The sequence below is a fragment of the Crocuta crocuta genome, unplaced genomic scaffold (assembly GCF_008692635.1).
Source record: "Crocuta crocuta isolate KB4526 unplaced genomic scaffold, BGI_CrCroc_1.0 scaffold141, whole genome shotgun sequence".
Lineage (NCBI taxonomy): Eukaryota > Metazoa > Chordata > Mammalia > Carnivora > Hyaenidae > Crocuta > Crocuta crocuta.
In genome coordinates, this window is record NW_027527951.1 from 6,444,297 (window position 1) to 6,464,090 (window position 19,794).

The window sequence follows — 19,794 nt, forward strand, 5'->3', positions numbered from 1 at the left end:
GCCTCCTAAAACCAATAAAATTTACCTGGGTCCTGGGAATTTTGACTGGTTTCTAGCAAACAATAATTTGAAAGCAGTTATTTTTCACACACATACAATTTTAGTTACTTAATGCTACAGTGACACTATGCTCCTTCTAGGTTACATTCATGCAGAACCATGTATCTGCCTTGACCTTGATATTACATGAAGCAAAGTCTGTAAATACGAGAAAACATATGCTCCTCTTATCCAGCCTGTACCACTAGGGCCATTGCCATTCATCAGGGTACTCTTCCGAATCGGGAACCAATGTGGCTTCCTATCTGCACCCAGCAAAGTCGGCAGTAATTACCAGGTAACTGGAATTTACACTCTTTTGAATAAAAAGTATAATGAACTTTAAAAATAAAATAATTATTAACGTCTCTTACTGGTATAGTATTTTACAGATTAGCAAGTGCTTTTGTGTTTACTTTTATTTGAATGTCACAAAAACTGTGAACCAGGCAGAATAGTCATTGCTATCTTTATTTTGCTGGTAGAAATAGAAGCTCAAAGAGTGACTTTTTCAAGTCAGTTACTAGGATGCATCACAATTGGGAGTAAAAACCAGTTTTATTAACTCTGGTTTGAGTGTTCTATCTACTATACCATTGCCCTCATAAATATACTTGCACAGGTAAGTCAAGGGAGAAAATCCCAAGTGCACAGTGATGTCTACTTGGAAGGAAGGAATGCCTATCTTCCATGATGTCCCTCATGCCCTTTATATGAGAAAATTGGCCCTGACATCCATAATGCCCCAGGCTCTGTGTGGAATCCCCATACTCAAGACACATCACTGCATACATCCAAGGATGTCTCTGTCTCTGACAGAGGTTAGACTGTCTGATTAGACTACGCACTCCATATAAGATATGTTCATATTTCTTTAGGTTTTGGCACACAGCAGGTGTACAACAAATAAATCATGGCAGTAGCTAACACTTACTAAGGGCTTCATGTGTGCTTTACACTCCTTTAAGTATTTTTACTTAATACCTTTATTCTTCACAAAAGCCCCATGTGAATCTATACACTGCCTGATTTTACGGTTAGGGAAACTGAGTCACAGAATACCAAAAAACTACCCCAGATGATACAAGGATTCAGTGTTACTGCAGAGTCCTTGAAGGTTTTCTTGGACATATTGAAGTATATTTTGTGTTAGACACCTCTGCATGAGAATCTTCTAGAATTCCATTATAGTCTTTGTTGATGTGTGCACCAAAGAACTAAATCTCCTACTGGTGGATTGAATATAAGCAAATCAGGCTTGTTGAGAGCTGGAGAACTGATGGGTTCAGATTGGCAGAGGAAAGACAAGGGAACCTGAGAGAAATTGGCAAAAACAAAATATAGGTAAGTCTGAATTTGGCTACTAGATATACAGTAGTGTTAAATCCTCCCACAAATCTCACCACTGTAGCAGCAAATACTCAAAATAACCTCGACACTAAATATGAACGTGTCTAAAAGCTCGTTGATCCACTTGGTGAGCAATTTACTGAGAAACACTTGCTCTCAAAGGTAGTTCTCAGTTCTTCCCCGGCAAGCTGTCTGTGTACTGACCTCATGCCGCAGCTTCTCTGTATCTGAATAGCCAGGCTGAGCTCCATCTGCCCTGTTTGGACAAGTCCCAGGATTCTCCCTGCTCACAGATTCAAGAGTGGTCTTTTGAGACCTAGATTTATTCTGCTTTATCCTTTTCTAGGATTTCTTGTATTGGTTTCAGATTTCTGATTTGTAAAATAATGATACACAACAGTACCTACCTTTATTAATGAGTCATGGGTTAAGTTGCTATAACAAAGAAACCCCCGAAATGACAGTGGTTTTAACATGGTAATGCTTCCTTCTTTCTCATTTAGCAGGCTAGAGGTAGTCAGTAGTCCAGATTGGGTAGAAGCTCTGCTCCACAAGGTCATTCCAGAGAAGGAGATTTCTTCTCTCTTGTTGCTTTACCATCAACATGAGTGTTGTTCTCATTTGGTCAACTATAACTATGTCATGGGCCAGCCCACTGGAGGTGGTAGAGGAAGAAGTAGAGAACAAAGAGTTTCTTTATGAAGGGTAGGACCAGAAAGCTGCTCATATCACTTCCTTTTATAACCCATTGGCTGAAATTTAGTCACATGGCCAGACCTAGCAGCAAGGGAGGCTGGGAAATATGTTTTTGAAGCTGGGCATCCATGTGCCTAGAAAATACTTGGGGGAAGGGGAAGGTTCTTGTTTAGTGAAAGAGGAAAAAGTGGGTACCAGGCAACAATGAGCAGTATTTCCTATGCTTATTTAGAAGGTTGTTTTAAGGATTAATTGAGCTAATATTTTTAAAGTACTTAATGTAGTACCTGGTATAAAGTGAGTGTTTTCAATGTTGTATTAATCTAATAGTTGTTATTATCATTGAGTGACTGCTATTTGTCTGGCATATATGTTAATGCTCAGAACAACCTTGTACAGCTAACATTATTATCCTGATCTTACAGAGGACACACACACACACACACACACACACACACACACACACACTCAGCCCCAAATCTATCTGGCTGTAAACCTATCTGCTTTTTCTGGTAGGACACATTTTCCTGACTCTGTCATTAATTTCACCTTCTCTGCCAACTCCCACCTAGAAGTCTTTCCTTTGTAATTATTTCTATCTGAGAGAGGTCATGTTAGACATAAATGAGAAAAGTAGTTGGAAAAGTAAGGAAGGAGCAGTTGTTAGTTTAGAAGGTTGAAAATTTAGGGGTTTTTTTTCAAAAAATTTTTTACATTTATTTATTTTTTGAGAGATAGAGTGAGACAGAGCATGAGTGAGGAGGGTCAGAGAGAAGGAGACACAGGAGCAGTCTCCAGGCTCTGAGCAAGCATTTAGCACAGAGCCCAACGCGGGGCTCGAACCCACCAATCGTGAGATCATGACCCGAGCCAAGGTCAGATGCTTAACCGACTGAGCCACTCAGGTGCCCTGAAAATTTAGGTTTTATCTGATGGGCAAAATGTAGCTAAGGAAAGTTCATAAATGGAGAAGTGATGAAATGAAAGCGGTTTTAAGGCTAAGTATCTCACCAGTTAGATATTGGCCTAAAGGAAAGTTAGAACAGCTTATTTGTCATAAGCTAGGCATGAATGTCTGGGAAGGCAAGGGAAAAGACTGTGATAATGGAAAAAAGAAATTCAACCCTTTGGTTGAGTCTGAGAGGCATTATGAAAAAATCTGGGAAGATTTTATTAGGGAATTATTTTGAGGTATGTGGGAAACATTTTCAATTTTATTGCAACACCATTATCTGTAACTTCACTTTTTGAAGACTAAATCCTTGCTACTCTTTGCAAACTTAACTCATGCTATAATTCCTCAAAGAGCATCACTTTTTGAGATATCCATATTATGAATTTAAGGGTCTAGGGAAAATACTGGTACAATTAGTAGTAAAATGCAGTTGGAAGGAATGCTGATTTGAGGGCTAAATAATACTTTGTGCTTTCCATATGCTAGGTTCCATATATTGGTACACAGCACTCAGTCCAAATGTGGTACAGGTGCCAAAGGGCAGGCAGAGTATAAGTTTGGAGTGAATGCAGACACCCAAACCTATCTAATCGTCTTCGAAGAAAAGACTTGGAAACTGGATGTTCTGGCCAGACTCAGCTAGGTGATAGGAAGATGAAGAGAAACCAGTAATGGAAAAAGAGGCAGAGTAATCAGAGAAAGAGAGTCTAATGAAAGAAGATTGGATTTTGAGTCAATCCCGATTCTCCCTTTTCCTAACCATTTGACTCCAGGAAGCTCTCTTAGGCTGTCAGTAGGATATTTTCTCCCAAGTCCAAGGGGGTTGAACATGGTGAACTCTACAGTTCTTTTAGAGCATGAAGATTTGATGTTCCCAGTTAGAAAGTGTGGGAAAGTTTTGAGAGAAAATGTGGGTTAAAATTCTCAAAAACAGTGACATTCTCCCTATCCCCTGCCTCCACTCATGACCCTGCCACCACTTTTCAAAATTCTAGAACCACAAAGACACATCAAAGAACAGTCAGTAAAAGTAACTGCATAATAATGTTGGATACTCCATCAGAATTTAATGAAAAGATTGTTCAATTTTATGGTCTGACAAATTTTACTTCTGTCATTTCCTTCCCAAGTTTCAAATGCATAAGTCACAGATTGGCAGACATGATGTTCCAAATGCAAAATAAATAAGGAAAACATGCTTTTTACATACAGGGTACCATCCACTTGGAAACGTAGCAGAAAGTCATAGGTGTGAGGGACTTTGACAAAATAATACCTTTCACTTTGACAAAATAATACCTGTGAGGACTTAAAATAATAACTTTTGATTATAGAGGATTTTGTTTTCATATGAATGGATTTGATTTTGCTGAGCTATCTCTATTTGCAGGAGTTTTCTAGATCTTAGCGCTGTGTTTTTCCCCCTTTTTCAAAATGAAATTCAAGGGCTTAGTGTGTAAACATGATATTGAATCTACCTACTGCCAAACTCCAGGGCTCTAACACATTAATTCAATTCCCTCACCAAAGGAAAGAAATTCAAACCTAGCTAGCATTAACGTTTGATGGAAAACTATAATTTTTGTCAGCTGAATGAAAAGAAAATCTTGTTAGCAACCAGTTTAACAATGTATTAATAAAATTTTTATGAGTTACTTTTTCTTAATCTTTTATGGGAGGATAATTTTTCAATTTAATCATTTTTTATTGGGAAAGAAAAAATATGACTTTGGTTTCTCTATTTAACAAAAGGGTGTTACTGATTAAAACAAACATTTCTCTCAAATTTATAGATATTAAGTGGTTTAATTATTTTTTTAGGAGACAAGAATCTTTTTGTGTGATGATAAAAATTAAATCTAACAAATCTACCTATCAGTCTATCTATCTTATCTATCTATCTATCTATCTATCTATCTATCTATCTATCTATCTATCTATTAGAGACATAGAGACAGAGAATGTGCATATGCATGAACATGGGAGAGGGAGCGAGGGGCAGAAGGAGAGAGAGAGAGAATCTTAAGCAGGCTCACCATTCAGTGTGGACCCCAATGGGGAGCTTGAAGTGGGGCTTGATCCCATGACATTGGGATCATGACCCTGAGCTGAAATCAAGAATCAGACATTCAAATGACTGAGCCATCCAGGCCCCCTAATAAATCCTTCTTTAAGAGATAGTTTAAAATGCATAACCATAGGTACTGAAATCTATATGAAAATATTACTTGTTAGGGTTATGACTATATGCTTTGGGGTCAGAGAGTCAAATCTTGGCCCTATAACTTTCAAGTTGAGTGACATTGGGAAGGTTACTTAATCATTACAGCCTTTTTCCCCTTATATATAAAATAAAGATGATACTAGTGCGTGTCTCATTGACTACTTTGAGGATTAAGTTAAAGAATACACATATGCAGTTGGCACATAAAAAGCACCACAACGTTTATGCTCTTTTCATGAACAATAACAATACTATTGTTATTATCTTAAGTAAGCAGAGCTTACTTAGGAAAATTCTAAAGCCTCAGAAAATCAAACTCAAACTTACCTCTTTAAGCTAAACTCAACATACACTGAGCAGCATAGCTTTTCTTTTTCTGATCAACTATCTGGGATGGTCACAAATAAGTAAAGGTTTCAAATTTAGATTTCTTGTTATATTTGTTATTATACTTTTGTATAGTGTATAAGTTCTAGAGAAAATTTTAAAAGATGATGTCATATGTCTGGTGAGAGAGAGGGCATGGGTAGTTGCCAGATTGGTTGGAAAATGTTTTAATGAGAAAAATATTTAAGAATAGTTACCTGTTCTTCTGTTTATTTGTATATCTATTTATGCCTAGACTCATTCTAAAAATGATGCATGATAGTAATTAGGAGATTAAAATGTAGCTAATTAAACTTAATAACTGATGGAAATAGAAATAAGATGTTAAACAGAAAAAGAATGGGATATGGAAAACATATCCAAAATATAAATATGAAGAGTTCTAATTCACTTAGGATAGGATATATTGGATTGCTCTATGGAAAAGTAAAACTTAACACAAACTGAAGAAGTCTATCTTAACAAAGTTCTCTTAGCTTTGTAGTTGTAAAGTTTAATTTGGAACAAAATACAATTTTCCTGGGCACCAAGGAAATTCAACATCACATCAAAATACCTCACTCTAGAAGGTACAACAGCAAAGACATTCAGGTAAGTGATATACCAGTGTGATAAATACTTGTGAAAGTCAAGCTTTCTTTACCAAATTAATAAAAACAGAATCAAGTGAGAAGGAGAACTTAGTTTTATGCTTATTAAAGTTTCATGTCATTTATAAGAATAGGCCACACTATTTTTTAAAAAAGAAACAATAACAAGAATTAGTAATCTTATTTGCCCTAAAAATGCTTGTTAGATTCTTGGCATATCCACATAATGTGTGTGCTTTTGTGGAACACATTGTTGTAGGTTTGGGAGAATGCCAAGATACAAAAAGTTCTAATCTATTCCAGACTTGTTGGAAACAACAAAAGAGCAATGAGCAATTACAAAAGTGTGGTAAGTGCTACAAAACTGACTAATGTACAGAGTGCTGTCACACATGTGCAGATGCACACACACATACATAAGTGCATATATGTACAGACAAATTACATTGGTTCTGAATCTTGTTTCATTTGTGAATTTGAAAGTAAGGCAGTGGGATTTCACCTCTCGATACTTTCATCCAATTACTGGCTTATGTTTGGCAGTTTATATTAGCAGAATAATTTGTGAGGAACACTTTTTTTTATACAAAGCTAAGCAATGAATTCTTCATGTGGTGGCTACCGATGAATTTTCTTCCTGGTAAGATTTCCTAGGATTTCCTACAATTTTCTACATGGATTTCACATGACAGATTTCCTACTTTGGTTGAAAACATTGTTACTCAATCCAACCTATTTTGTTGTTATTCCTCATTACAAAGCTAGTATATGATTGGGAAGTTAAAATCAATGAAAATGTTTATTAATTACTATAATATACCAAGCACTGTTAAAACCATTTTAATATACCATTCCTTTCCAAGCTTTCTTCTGTGGTCAGTTCAGTTGGTAAGCATTCTATATATACTATCTCTCCACCTTCCCCAGAGATTCACAATGCACATTAGAATATTAAATGCTTTTATAAATATTTATTTTAAAAACTTGTTTAACTTGGGGTTTCCCAGGCTTCATAATGAAACAGCTTTCAAAGAAAAGCTATTAACATGCTATTGGACTCTAGATTTTTGTTGAATAGAATCTGGATACTCTTGTCTAATAAAAACAGTGTGAAAATAAGAGTTGCTGTACTCCAAAATCAAATATAAATGACCTTGGTGAACATGCCATTCTGTAACATGGGTACCCCTCCCTTCATGGTTACAATTAATCACATTAAAATAAGCATATTCTATTGTATCCTTTCTGGAGGTTCTGATCAACGAGTGGTATCTTTGTTACCAGGAGGCTGGTAGAACCCTGTAAAGGGAAGTTCTTTGAGGGATTTTGTAAAGGAGAAGGAGTATCTTCTCTTATCTTCTGTCTATGTAGAAGGTGGTTGTTTTTCTTGGTCCTAAGAGAACAACTTACTGTTCAAATTAGGATGGTGTTAAGATGGAGGGGGGTACCATTACTAAGTACACAGACCCAGGATTGGCCCTTGCAGGCATGGCCACACTTGTTCTCTGTACACACTGGTTGTGCAGACAACCATTGCTTTCCTGCCTGCCTCGGGCAATTAAGAGGGTCAAAAGTGAGCTTGTTATTTCATTCCATAAATTTATTAATAAAAAAATTGAAGAATAAACTGTGAAAAGGGCAATTACATTTGCACACCCCTTCTCAGTTGACTAGTTTACAGTTTCCATAGAAAATTCCCTGGTAATGGTGACAACTGTTTTAGATGGAAAATACAACGAGGCACGAAAACAAGGAAGTGAAAAGATGAACAAGTAATGGAGTAATAAAAAAGAAGTTCTCAAGTTGAAGTGGCAAAGAAAGCCAGGAAACAAAGTTCCCAAGGGCTCCCAAGTTACAGGATTACTTGGGTTTTGCACATGAGGGATCATGAGTTCAGACTGATGAAGTTGGAAGCTAGGCTTGAATCCTATTAGTCGTGTAGCTTTAGACAAATCATTCCTTCAAATCTCTGTTTTCTTCTCTGAAAAACAAAACATTTCATGATACATTACAGGGTGGTTGTGAGGATTGAATGAGGATTGTATGGAAAGGCATTGAGAATCCTAAAGGCTTTACTCAATACTTATAATTTTATCTAATATTTTACACTAAGTAATTATAACACTACCTTTGAAAATTTCCTAACCTCCTTTCTAGATTATCTGCTTTTATTAGGCAGCAGGGAAATCCAGACTAACTATTTCACCAAGTTCTATTCTGTTCCTGGTCACCCCCAGAGAGGGATTTTGTAGAAGGTTTCTGTGCCTGGGGGCATGAAATAATTTCTTTAAACTCGGCTGTAACAGGGAAGCAAAACAAAGAGAATAGTTCTCTGGGCAGACACTAAACAGACAAATAGTTGTGTGTATAGAACAGTCACAATCTATTTTGTGGCTGACGCCATGTTTTCATACCAGAGGGTGGCTCCATTCAGAGAGCTCAGCATGGTCCTATTTCAAGACGCTTACCCTCCAGACAACATTAATAAGCTCGTTCCTTGCCAAAACTTTATTGCTTGTTGTTCAGAGTAAACCAGGGACTGTCTTTAATGACTTTGCTCTAAATAGCTCGATAAACAACATCAACAATAACTTAAAAAACAAAGAAGCTAGGACACTTTAATATGGGCTTAAATTAACTGATCCTAAACAGGTTGCCCCTTTTCTGTAACATATGTGTCTAATGGACATCATGCACCCACTCTACAACTTCCCTACTCTCCACTCCACCCACCTCTTCCTCACCAAGACAAAGAACTTTGCGTTTGCTTCATTTGTTGTATCATTTTCCACTTAATTTCTGTGATTTTCCAGATCCTGGCAGACATTTTATATCTTGTACTTTTCATCTTCCTGTTTGATTTGCATTTTTACCCAGGAGGAGAGTGAGTGATGAGTGACGGTGGAGAGTTATTTCCTTGAACTCTTTTCATGACTGTGGAAGGAAGGAAGAGCATGTAGTGGCTGCAGTGTGGGAACCAAAATCAAGGGCACAAAAATAGTTTTTGTTTGAGATGCTGGTAAATACTGAGACTTCCAAAGTGTAATGTCTTTTTTTTTTTTTTTTAAGTTTCATCATTACCATCTGCAAAAGTTCTGTATGATAGACTATGCAATCATTCAGGGTAAATACCTAGAGCTAGTCCTTGAAAAATGTTTTAAAAAAATCTCTTTTTAGCCTCAGCTTTAGTTCTCTACTGGCTTCAGGTACTGCCCTGTATCCCTACGGACAATGAATTTGTTTTCAAGTTCTTAGGATTATTTGTATATTCAAAGAAGACCCAAACAAGGAAATCTCAAAAGTAATTACATTCTAATGATAGAATGTGAGACGTTGTGGAATGGGGTTTTTAAACAACTGGATTGTTTCAAATCACTTCCTATCACTTAGGTAAGCACTTACTCTGTCTACATGTAGGTTGATGTCTCAGATTCCACAACCTAAACGTATAACATAACAAATTTATGGTTAAGGTGTTGACATTATCCAACACTGGGAAATGTATCAGGCTCTAAGCTTGGAGCTAGAGATTTAAAAATGAATGAGGCATAGTCTGTCTTTCACGGATCGAAATCTAATTAACTAGTAACTAGAGAGGGGAAGGTGACAAGTATTTAGTGAAGGTGTAGCTGGTGCTGGATTTTGCAATATGTCATCTTGCAAAACACCAAAAATCACAATGTAGGTATAATATATGTGCTATCCCTAATCCTCATATTCAGATAAGATAGTTAAGACTCGGGGAGGTTCATTTATTTGTTTTGAGTTTTGTAGCACAATCATGAATGACTTAGGTTTAATTAAGGAAATCCACAGTCTTTGGGAAAATTTTTTTCCAAAGAGAAGAATTGGGTTTTTAGAAAATCTTTGAGAAAAATAAAAATACTGCTTACTGTCTTCAAAATCTTTAATCTATTTCCAGACATCAAATGTTCTGCATGTAAATGCTTAAATGATTCCACTTATAGTCAATAACCATACTTAATTATTGTAGGGGAAAAAGAAAACTTGATTTAAAATTTCAGATCTGTATTTCTAATCCATATTTCCACAATACTTGACAAATTAAAAAATTTTCATCCCCAGAGGATTAACTTGTGGTCCTTCTGCATAGCAAATATAATATTGAATGTGATAGTATTGAAAAGCAATTTTCTAAGTAACAGCCAATTAATTAGTAATGTCCAAATATCTAAAGTCATAAATCAAACTATTAACCTGTTAAGTAAAATACACACTAGCTTTCTACATTGACAAATAGGACTTAATATAACAAATCAAATGTATGTGTGAAGTTGCATTATTAATATAACTGAAAATTGGCAAAATATCAAAGATGACGGATTTATTCTTGTGCTTGCTTAAATTAAATGGTCTGCTGATAGGCTAGTAATATTTGGATGAGTGATCACAGGAAAACATACAGAATTTATAAATTATTATAAATTCAATGCACAAGATTTGTTTTTTATTTGAGGAAAATCATTACTTTACATTTTTTTCTTTTTTAATTTATTAAAAAAATTTGTTAATGTTTATTTTTAAGAGAGAGACAGACAGACAGAGTGAAAGCAGGGGAGAGGCAGAGAGAGAGAATCTGAAGAAGCTCTAGGCTCCAAGGTGTCAGCACAGAGCCCGACACGGGGCTTGAACTCACAAACCCCGAGATCATGACCTGAGCCAAAGTTGGAAGCTCAACCTCCTGAGCCACCCAGGTGCCTTATATATTGTTTTCTTTTTTACTAGAACATTTTTAAAGTATTAATTTATGTTATTTTTGCTCAAATCATAAAATTTTCTTATGCAAGAATTTATTGCATTCAAGCTATCAGAGAGCAAGGGTTTGACAAGCTAATTAATTTGTCCTTTCTTTGGCCTAAAAGTTTCTTCCTTTTATTTTATCTTTTATTTTTATTCTCAAGTTAAGTTTTCTACCTTTTAAATCTTGCACACACTCCAAACAAGGTCTGTCTCTAGCATCATCAAAAACCAAATACAGAAACTTTATGGCATTTGGACCAGCCATCTTCTGTTTCGTAGACAGGAGGCAAGAGATATGGAGATAGCCTAGCTGTATTAGTCACAGGAGGGGAAGGTCAGAGCTGCAGTCAGTGGTGTGCTGGGGCCAGCTCGTATGGGCGTGAGAAAATCCATTCATGGCATCTTTCCCAATTCTGTGGTCAGTGACATCACTTTGGGAGTCTGAAACTTGTCATTGGTGGGAGTACTTGTACCTTGGGAATCAGCACATGATATGAATCAGGTTCCCGTTATCCCTGGAGCTAGTTGTTAAACATCTGAACAGCACTGGTTAGGGGTTGCTCTGAGCGTTGGTTTGTGAGTGACAGTGGTGAGCATGTGCCCTTTAATAAATTTATTTTGTGCATGGGTTTCTGATATTCAGAGCCCTCTAAAGCACTCTTGCCCTTCTTGCCTCATCGAAGCGTAATCCTGATTTCATTAGGTTATTCTCTTTGAAGCTGTCATTTCCTGTAAGTCTTTAAACCAAAAAAATAATTTTAGAGAGATTATGAGTTTTCCCCCTCAAAGGAGACTATTCATATTACCCATTTGATACTCATCTTATAACTAAATAAAGTTATGTGTTGGGCACCACACTGTGAAATAAATATCTGTTCTTAGTTGAAATTGATATAATGTTCTTAAATCTGTTTCTTCTTTTTCACGGTTACTAGAGAGATTTTATGTTACTGAGCATTGATCAAATTAGAGAAATGAAATATTTCTGGATAAAAATACCTAAGGAAGTGTGTGTGTGTGTGTGTGTGTGTGTGTGTGAGAGAGAGAGAGAGAGAGAGAGAGTGTGTTACTAAAATGGCATTAACTGGTTACTCTTAGAAAGATGGATTTTAAATGTGAAAAGATTCTTAATTAGCAAAAAGGAAGCTATCGGTAAAAAGATAGAACATTGTAGGAAAAATAGGACTGGTCGGATTAACTTCGTTAAATTACACTGATGTAATATGCTAAAAAATGAAAAAGTTCACCATATACTTCTTGTTTTAGATAATATAAAAAAGACAAAATAGCATGATTGCCAGGAATCCAACATGGTAATTAAGGACTGATACATAAAGCATAGAAGGAATTCATGTAACTACCTAACACAAAGCAGATCTTCCAATGTAGAATTATTTCCATCTTGTTCTTTCTGTGATAAGTATGTTTAGACCAGAGCCCTGTCAACTCTTATAACATTCTCAACTATTCATCCATTTCCCTCCAAGGCAAATAGATTAGTAATTCATATTTGGGCTTTATGAAAATACTATCATAAAAATATCCTGACATATGTTGACTATCAAAGCTAGGTACTGTATAGTTTCCTCTTAGAATGAATTCAACTCAGTTGATTAAATGTGCTAAATATACTGTAGAGTTTACATTATAAATTAATTTAGTTCGAAATGCTTTTCTGTGCATATTTTTGTTTATAAAAACAAGCTTGAATAAAATTGTGCTTTATATTTAAAAGTTGGATATGAAGTGAGTGTGTTCTCCGTTTTGAATTGGGGATTTGTTTTCATAGTTGAGCAGGAAGCTATTACTATGCTATGAGATGCAAGGTAGCTCATGAGTAGTATAGATGCTAAGAAATATAACAGAATATACATTTGTTTCTTGGTTTCCAGTGTAAGGGAATGCAAGGAGCTATTTAGCTATAAGGTTCTAATGCCTATTTACCCAACCTTACTTTCCAATGCCGGTTTACTCAAATCTCTGTCATCTCAGTCATCTTTGCTGTAAATTACTCAGCCTAGTGACCAGGGACTTCAGGAGGGACTTAACCATGGGCTTCAAGGCATTGAGTTCCAATCAGAGCTCCCCACATGACATCCCTTTCCCTCACTGGCATGTCCACATGCCTATCTGCTTTGTCTGTTGTATGGTAGCACCACATCGCTTAGTGTAAATCTCTGCTTGACACTTGAGGTGATCATTGTGCAGGATTCATACCTGTTAGCTTTCTCAAAAAGGACAGAGCACTAGAGGCCACTAGAGTAAAGGGTGACATGTGAAATGTGTGATGATTTGCAAAATTTGATCGCAAGTCTGCTCTAGTCCTAAGTGTATGATAGGGCTGAGATAGAGAAGGGGCCAGGAACAGCTGCCTTCAATGGAATAAAAAGAAAAGAGGTAGTAGAGAGGAGCACAGGACTGGTGAATAGAATCATAAACTAGAACTTAAAAAAAATTGTGGTTTATAGTCAATGTTCCATGACTGAAGAGGTATCGTTTAAAATTACAGAAAGGGCCGCCTGGGTGGCTCAGATGGTTGAGTGTCTGACTTTGGCTCAGGTCATGATCTCATAGTTCATGAGCTCGATCCCCACATTGGACTCTGTGCTGACAGCTCAGAGCCTAGAGCTTGCTTTGGATTCTGTGTCTCCCTCTCTCTCTGCCCTTCCCCTACTCATGCTCTGTTTCTCTCTCTCTCTCAAAACCTAAATAAAAATATTAAAAAAAACAAAACAAAAAACCTATCTCAGGATCTGTTTAAAAATGAAATAAATAAAAAAATAAAATTACAGAAAGTTCTTTAAACTTTTATTTTTTTATGAGAACTATGGAAAACTAATCAGTGGGTAATCTCATAGAACACTACTTTTTATATATTCTAACTCCCACATATTTGTTAGAAATAGTCTATCCTGGTTTCACCATTTATTAATGTAAAAAATGCTTATTTATTTATTTTGAGAGGGAGTGTAAGCAGGGGAGGGGCACAGAGAGAGGGAGACACAGAATTGAAAGCAGGCTCCAGGCTCTGAGCTATCAGCACAGAGCCTGCTGCAAGGCTGGAACTCAACAAACTTTGAGATCATGACCTGAGCTAAAGTCGACCACTTAATGCACTGAGAGGACCGGATGATCTGCTCATGAGGTACAAGTCTTTGTTTGTAGCAGCTGTTGTAGGGGCACTGCCCAGATCAGCTCTTTCAGGCTGACGCGCCACATCCCTGGGGAGCATGAGAAGCTGATAGGCTGTCATGTAAGTCATTCTGTGGGAATGGCCCCAGGCCACTGAGAGACACTTCACCCCAGGGCTTACCCCAACTCTACCCTGTTCCCAGTTCTTGCCCTTTTCCTCAAGAAGCCCAAATCCATGGAAGGTCCAGTCTCTTTGACTCCATGGGACAACAGCCACAGCACAAGAGCTCTGTGTGGATTTGGGCCAGGGCTTTGTTGGAATTGTATCACATTTCACTTCCCCTCTCTGCCTGATCTTATTTCACTTCCCCAGTATATGACAATCCAAAAAACCACTTTCACCCAAATCTCTGATTTGGTCTGATTTCTTTGAGGTATGGCTGGTGAAAATTTGGTCTTACCTGGTTTGATGCATTCCTGCCACTGGGGCTGACCTTAGCAGGCTGGTCACATGCATGGGTACAGGGGGCCTCAATCCATGAGCTCCTAACACTAGAGCTTTAAAAAAAACCAAAACTCATATACAATCACTGCTCCCAAAGTGTGACTGCTATATCAGAGAGGTTTTGTCACAGGCTGTGGCAAAACTAGCTCTTCTCCAATCTTTAGGTACATATGCTGAGCTGTATTTACCCAACCCTATTGGTGAATTTCACATTGGTGCTCTTGATCTCCTTTCCTACCAGCAAACCTTAGTTAAGACCTAGAGAATCCATTGTGGGGGAAGGTCTAGTAATATGGAAGCACCAAAGAATAGGTGTTCTTGGTCTTGATTTTTTCTTCTGGAATGTTCTTTTGGTGATATTAAGATTTTTCCTATTCCCCTACCCCATTATCAAGCTTGTAAATTCAAAGGTATTGAAAGAGGTGGTCTCCACTAAGCCACAAATGATCCTGATACACTCTATTCAAATCATCAGAGCCAAGAGGGAACACTCCAGAGTTGGGGAAGAAACAAAGAAAATCTGCTCCAAGGTAGGTTATTGTATTCACTTAAGCAAAGAAAAACTTTCAGCATCCTTCAATAAATAAATAAATAAATAAATAAATAAATAAATAAATAAATAAAAATAGTATATTGAGGCACCTGGGTGGCACCTCAGTTGAGCATCTAACTTTTGATTTTGGCTCAGGTTGTGATCCCAGAGTAGTGGGATCAAGCCTTGTGTCCAGCTCCACACTGAGTGTGGAGTCTGCTTAGGATTCTCTCTCTCTCTCCTTCTGCCCCTCTCCTCCACTCATGTTTTCTAAAATTTAAAAAAAAAAGAAATTTATAAACTCTCTTTACTAACACATTTACTGCTATAGAGACAAAAGGCTAAATAAACATAGTGGTAATGATAAAACTTATTAATCATGGGAATTGTTCCACTTAATCATCTTTTATTAGTTAGAGATTTTTAAAAATCTTTCTTGGGGCACCCGGGTGGCTGAGTTAGTTAAGCACCTGACTTTGGCTCAGGTCATGATCTCAGGTTTGTGGGTTTGAGCACTGCACTGGGCTCTGTGCTGACAGCTCAGAGCCTGGAGCCTGCTTCAGATTCTGTGTCTCCCTCTCTCTGCTCCTCCCCCACTTGTGCTCTGTCTCTCAAAAATAAATAAATGTTTTTAAAACAATTTTTTAAATCTTTCTTTAACAGCTCTAATGAGATGCATGTCAATTTTTCTTTTGCAAATAATATACATATTAAGACATTCTCTTTATCTAAATGTTTAATAGTTTTAAGATTTTATGATTCCAGAATGTTTGTATATCTCTCCCCATCACCCATCTGTCATTCCTTATACCACTTCTGGTTTGCCTCTGTCAACTTGCTTTACAGAGCTTCCTCCTAACTCCATATAAGCCATTGGACATAAGTGCAAGACTTTTTCTTATTTTCTTTTATATATCCTAAGGTTTTAATGTAAAATCTCTATTCCTCTACCACATTATTTACCATTTTTCAAACTTTGGTTCTCTCTTTTTGGAATTATCATCAGTAGAAGTAACTTGTAATTCTAGCAATTTGCCTATAATAGAATATGACTTCTTGTGAATGTCAAAAAAAAAAAAGGAGGAAATGAATATATGCTAGTATTTCACAAAGAGGGAAGTTTCAGACACATGCATGTTCTTTCCTTTGTGTGCATATTGTTAATGTTGTATGAAAAGCTCTTTCTTATTCTGTCTGCCTAGCAAAACAAAAACCTGCTTATATGCAACTACTTCTTTGAAGCTTTCCTTATATGCTTTTATTTCCTTGACTCTCTTCATGAACCATCTCTGCATTGTGTAGATGTTATTATGATAGCAGGGACCTCTTACATTACTTACTTATTTTTACTTGTCTTATGGATTCTTGAAATAAAAACCTCTGTACTAGCCATCTTTGTACTTTCAATGTCTAGCCCAGTACAGAGTATAAATAAGATGGTCACTGAAAGGTGGTGAGGCCTTCAATAAAGGTCTAATTATAATGGTGAATGAGACTATTTCCTATTGCCTGGCAATTTTCAAGATGGGTCAAATTCTCATGATAACAGGGGGAACATAAATGGGAAGAAGTCACTCTGAGTTAGTTGATAAATATTCTTATTTTAAAAACACTACTCAAAATCATTTAGCTGATTGAAAAATAGTAGTTGCACTGTTATTACTAAACAAATGTCTTTGTACTGCATTTGTTATTGCAAACCCCTATCCAAAAATCTATCTACAGAAAACATTAATTTTGGAAAAGCTACTAAAAGAAAAATGGCAAATTATTAAATGTACAAAGTCTAAAAACCCAACCCCCATACAGGACACTTTTTTTTTTTAAGTTTACTCAGATTCAGCTTTATTCTGAACTAACCATCTGTCAGGAATGAGCGTCAGAAGAGGAGAAAAAGATAAAGGAGCTCATTTACAAAGTTCCCTGGCAAGTGAGAGGGAGGGCATGAGGTTAAGAGCCCTGTTTAGGGAAGGAAAAGTTGTCCAGGTCATGGATGCTATTTTTGTCAATGAGTCAAACACTGAAGGTGTTTGATTCAGAATTCAGATCCAGATTCAGAATGAAGCATTTCCGGAGCTGTTCTAGGCATTTCCTAAGCTGTTACACTGCCCTTTCACGAGAGACAGTTGGTGTGTAGTATTGGTCTAGTGTACTGAGAGTCAGGAAGGCATCATAGCCATGGGCTGCAAAAGAGGCCTTGGCAAAGGTTGCCAGCTAGTCCATGTAGTAGAGCCCTGGATCTTCATGCTCATCATCACCCATGAGGAGGTTGACATGATATGGGATCTGATTCTGAAGATAGACAGGTTTCAGCATGTGAAATTAGCTGCTGCTGTGGGAGACAATTCATAACCATTTTCCATCTTATAAAGTTGCACATTTTTCTGAATAGATTCTGCAAACTGTACAGTGTCTCCAGCATATAAGAATAAGATTTTTTCACTCCTCTGAAACATCTGGTCATGATCATCTTTCATCTGGGCAGTTCTGCTAGTGGCTACCCGGTCAGAGGCAACAAGGGCATACATAGCTGGGGTCCTGGGTGCTGCTGAGGGGCTCCATAGTGGAGGAAGGCCAAGAGGACAGAGCGTGGGACTTGCTGGTGTCTCGTTTGCCCTGGTGAGATGCCACAAGGGACATTTTTATGCTCAGGAATTGCCTGAGAGGAATTGCATTTATATTTTTACAGATGTTGATGCATTTCTGTACCTAGAAGTAATAGATTTGTATATGTAATGGCTCTTGTCTGTTAAAGCTTAACTATGTACTATGCTTTGGTTGTCTTTCCTGCTCTTTCAAAGGGAGGATGGATCACAGCAGGAAGATTTGATGCTAAGAAACTGACAAGTGCTTGTCTTTCAGTGAGATTCTGATCCCTTAAAAAAATAAAGCTTGGCTTCTTCTTTATCATAATTCTTTACATGAGTTATGGATCACAAGGTGCAATCCTACCAGCCACCCTTTGCTGATAGATTACAGGAAGGCCTCGGGGCCGTGTGAGTTTTGGCTCCCACGTTATGGCACCAGACGTGAGTGCCAGTTGGAACCCAAGAATGTATGTCAGTTTTAGTGGAGCTTAGAAAGAGGACCTGGTGAGCATCGGGAATAGAAGGAAAAAACCAAAAGACAGAAAAAATGCTCATAGAAACAAAAACATACATGCAAAGGGAGACAGAGAGAGAGAGAAACAGAGAAAGAGAGAGTGGTAGTGCAGATCTAGGGGAAAAAGAAAAACAACTGGAAATATTTAAAATAGAGGTGTCAGGAAAGGTACTTATAACTTAAAAATTTTTTTAAACAGGTTTGATGTTTTAAGGCACAGAGTTTAGGATGAGTTAAGTTAAAAACTGAAGAGATTTTAGGGTAGTTTTTTATTTTTATGCCCTGTTTATTTGTAAAGCATTCAGTCTTCACTTCATGTAAAAATACTATACCAACAGCTAACTAACATTTCTTGAACATTTACTGGCAGAAAGTTTAATTGCTTGGCTATCAGTTCACACCGTTTGTGAACAAAGGAGCTGGGATTTGGTTTTAATTCTTCCTGACATTCAAGTCCGTTTGTTTTTAACCAGTACACTGCAATTTTGAACACATGTAGAATGTATACTTGGGTCTAATCAGGATGATTAAAGACTTTCATTTGTGTCCTGACATCCTGAGTCTAGGCCCTTGAAGAACTCAAGAAGAAAGTGAGCATAGGCTCATTCTCCTACTGCTCTGGATAAAGATGGATAAGGCACATGGTCAGACTCCTTCTCTCTGAAATCCAGATGTCATGTTTTCAATGTCTCCATGAAATGGAGAGAAAAACAGTGTTTGGGACACTGAGAGTTGCCACAGATACTCATTCTTTCATTTGTCTTTAGTAATAGAACATCCAATGCTAATCTGGATGTCAATGTTCATAACATTTTAGTTTTTGTAGCCCTCCTGGCTGCTAGGTTTATGTGATTTATGTGATTATGCTGTAGACAACGAAACAAAAAGGAAAGTTGTGTGGAACTTCTAAGAAGGCTCTTAGAGGAAGGTAGATCATTAGAAGGAATACTGTCTTGGTTCATCTGCCATTACTTTTTCCTGCAGCCTGGAGCAGCTGGGAAGATTGGAACTCTAGCTGCCATTTTGTACCATGTGGTGGTCTTGAGGATGAAAGCCAGAATTAGGATGCTGGAGCAAAAGGCTAGGTGACTCCTTGGTTATACCAGTACAGGGCTTTCTACCTCTGGACTTGAGGAAAATTAACTGGATGATCATCAAGACAGTGCTATTTGGGTTTTCTAAAAAAAAAATCAAGATGATATATATAATAATCCCAACCGAAGACAATCGCTGCATGAATCTGAATCCTCATAAAAGTGAACAGGATTGGCCATGTGAGAGATAAACTGTGGGAAAAGTCAAGGTCTGTGAAGAAAACAAAGGGAGGAAGCCCTGGAAAGAGAGTGGGAAGGAGCAAGGGTGAAAGGGAGCAGAATGAGACTCAGCAGGGCAGCTCTACAGAGATTTTGGTCAGACCAAAGCTGCTTCCCTAAAGGCACAGGCCTTCCCTAATATCCTTCACGGGCACAGGCCAATATTTGACTTGGATCCATGAGTGCAGTGGTGGAGTCAGAAACTAGG

The 19,794-nt window shown here is 37.4% G+C and overlaps 1 pseudogene; it reads right to left on the reverse strand.

The window, feature by feature from the left end:
• Positions 1-17,121: 17,121 nt before the first annotated feature.
• LOC144221983 (proteasome subunit beta type-2 pseudogene) lies at positions 17,122-17,394 on the reverse strand (annotated as a pseudogene).
• Between the last annotated feature and the right edge of the window lie 2,400 nt (positions 17,395-19,794).